We start from the raw sequence: 2,987 nt of genomic DNA on the forward strand, positions 1-2,987 counted from the left end.
GGTTACCATAGCCATTACTGTATATATCTTAACAAATTTGGTTCAAGAATTTTAGGGAGGACTATACATTTTTCTTATAGTTTTACATGTACATGCATCATTTACTATAAACCTCTTTTGGTTGATACCAGGTGAGGTACTTGGTTTATATGTTCTTGACTAACATGAATGGGGAACAGGATTTAGAAGTTCATCACTCTAATCATACTCACAAGAACCCCGTCTCCAAGAGGTATGAAGCAATGTAGAGTAGGAATTGTGTAATATTAAAGGATCAAAAAGAGCCTACTAATAGTGAAGAGCTGTTAGGACTTAAAGTTGGACATATTGGGATGTGTTTTAGTAAACTAGCTATTGGAATATTGTATGTTGTAGGCCACCAAACATAAAGAAACAAGCAGATTGTGAAATGACTTGAGCACATAAAAAAGACTTGTAAAGAGGCCAGAGCGGAAGTAGTAATAAGAGATTTTTACCCAGGGATAGACCAGCAGCATTAAGTGGAAGAGACAAGACTGAAAGATTGCTATGGCTTCGGAACATGATTACTTTTTGACTCAATCTGTATGTCATCTACTATGATGAGCATGATGTTAAGTAACATATGGCTGAATACCTACAAACATTAAAATATGTTGTGTTTTAGTGACAGCGCTTCTAGTGATGAATAGGAAGGGATGATAACGCTTGTTTTTTCTTTTTTTGCTGTTTTTGTTGTTGTTGTTGTTGTTTGTTTTAAGGATATTGAGCAGAATGATTTAGAACGTGATGATTAGAAAGTTCAGATGCAGATCTTTTCTCTTCCCGTGGAGCCGTCGCCATGAAGGTGGAGCTGTGCAGTTTTAGCGGGTACAAGATCTACCCCGGACACGGGAGGCGCTACGCCAGGACCGACTGGAAAGTTTTCCAGTTTCTTAATGCAAAATGCGAGTCGGCGTTCCTTTCCAAGAGGAATCCTAGGCAGATAAATTGGACTGTCCTCTACAGAAGGAAGCACAAAAAGGGACAGTCAGAAGAAATTCAAAAGAAAAGAATCCGCCGAGCAGTCAAATTCCAGAAGGCCAATACTGGTGCATCTCTTGCTAATATAATGGCCAAGAGGAATCAGAAACCTGAAGTTAGAAAGGCTCAAAGAGAACAAGCTATCAGGGCTGCTAAGGAAGCAAAAAGGGCTAAGGAAGCATCTAAAAAGACTGCGATGGCTGCTGCTAAGGCACCCACAAAGGCAGCACCTAAGCAAAAGATTGTGAAGCCTGTGAAAGTTTTAGCTCCCCGGGTTGGTGGAAAACGCTAAACTGGCAGATTCGATTTTTAAATAAAGATCGGATTATTAAAAAAAAAAAAAATAGAAAGGTCAGATGCAGGTTTGGACACATCTAGTATTAAGTGGGCAGCATTGGACAAATCTAGTTTAAGAAAAACAAAGATAATTTTTAGAGTTAGAAAATTTGAGAAGGGCACATATAGATGCATATGAAATATTATAGCAACTATGACTAAAAAAGGAAACTAGGATTAAAATAAATATGCAATGTTTTAAAGGAAGAAAAATTAGAGGGACAGGCAAATGATTATAGACACCAAACTACTTTGCTGATTCTTTGGTTTCTTATATTTATTTAAAAGAACTGAGGTGTGCATGAGTGTGGTCAGGGGAAACACTGCATTAATGAGAATGAAAAGAATTATGAACTATAAAGTGAATGGAAAGATAAAGGACAAACCTCTTCTGAAGCTCACTGACTATGAGCTAGGATACAGGATCAGAGACTGAAGGAACCGTGTTTCCTAGCCTCCAAGTGGTTAGGCCTCATGAAGAGATCAATTCATCAAGTCTCAGACAAAACAAAGCAAACCTAAGACAGGAACCCTGAGTATGGCCAAGACTAAGAAGGCAGGGACTGTTCAACTATGCCTTAGAGATTTATACTTTCTGGAAAACAGTACATTTCTTGGCAGCTCACAAATTCCACATGTATGTTGGGAAGGCTCTAAGTGTATTTGATTTGTTCAGAAACAGGTGTAATCCATCTAAAACAACGAGGCCATCTATTGTAAGCTGAGAGAAAGAGAAGTGAGAAAGAAATCCTCAAAGCAAATGAATGCCAGTGTTGGCACGAAAATCTCCCTGGTCTCATCTGTAGTTACAGCTGAATAAGTACCAGCAATTTCTGGATACATGTGATTTCACCTGTCAAAGAAACTAAATTAGAAATCTCAGTGTCCAACTTTGCCTGACTAGTAGCTTGTAAGCTTCAGGCACTCTTTGGAGAATATTGAATTCAGAAACTGATGGAGGAATTAAAAATCATACAAAACAAACAAGTTCAAAGGTTTTATATACCTTCAAACTGCCCCTATTGGACTCTGTTCACTGTCTGAAGTATATTTTTCTCATTTTGAAAAATAATTGTTCTTTTTAAAAATCAAACATGTTATAAAGGGAAAGCAACAGAACATACAATAAAATATTCACAGATTGGAATACATAAAATATTCAGATTCAAGGTGTGTGTAGTACCAAAATAAGAAAAACAAATCCAACAAGCCCATCCAAAAACACAGTATAACTAATATAATGTATTTACTTTGTTTATCATAGGATTAAGTTGGAATAAAACTAAATATGAACAGTGTACTACTCTCAGTATGGATACCTGCTAAATAATTAAATTTTGTATTTTTTATCATCTGTATATTTATATTGATAAATATATTTATATTTTATAAATATAGCATCTGATAATTTACGCAGAATAATTGTTCAGGTAATCTGGTAATGGAAAGAGTTACTTTGCATTCATAAATGCTTTGTACTTACATACTGCAATGCTTTTTAATGGAGGAGAGCCAAGCCATCTGGGGTATATTACTTGGAAGATTGTTTCTCTATATATTACAGCTAAAATCAGTCATGGTACTACTCTTAATAGAAACAAGAATCTGTTTTCTTGACTTCCAGTACACTGCTCTGTTGAATAATATTC

At 36.1% G+C, this 2,987-nt stretch overlaps 1 pseudogene across 1 annotated transcript; it reads left to right on the top strand.

The window, feature by feature from the left end:
* Positions 1-796: 796 nt before the first annotated feature.
* Positions 797-1,330, top strand: LOC112616042 (annotated as a pseudogene). The gene has a single exon (XR_003117546.1). The product of XR_003117546.1 is annotated as a 60S ribosomal protein L24 pseudogene (transcript).
* The last annotated feature ends 1,657 nt before the right edge of the window (positions 1,331-2,987 follow it).

Source organism: Theropithecus gelada, chromosome X (genome assembly GCF_003255815.1).
Source record: "Theropithecus gelada isolate Dixy chromosome X, Tgel_1.0, whole genome shotgun sequence".
NCBI lineage: Eukaryota > Metazoa > Chordata > Mammalia > Primates > Cercopithecidae > Theropithecus > Theropithecus gelada.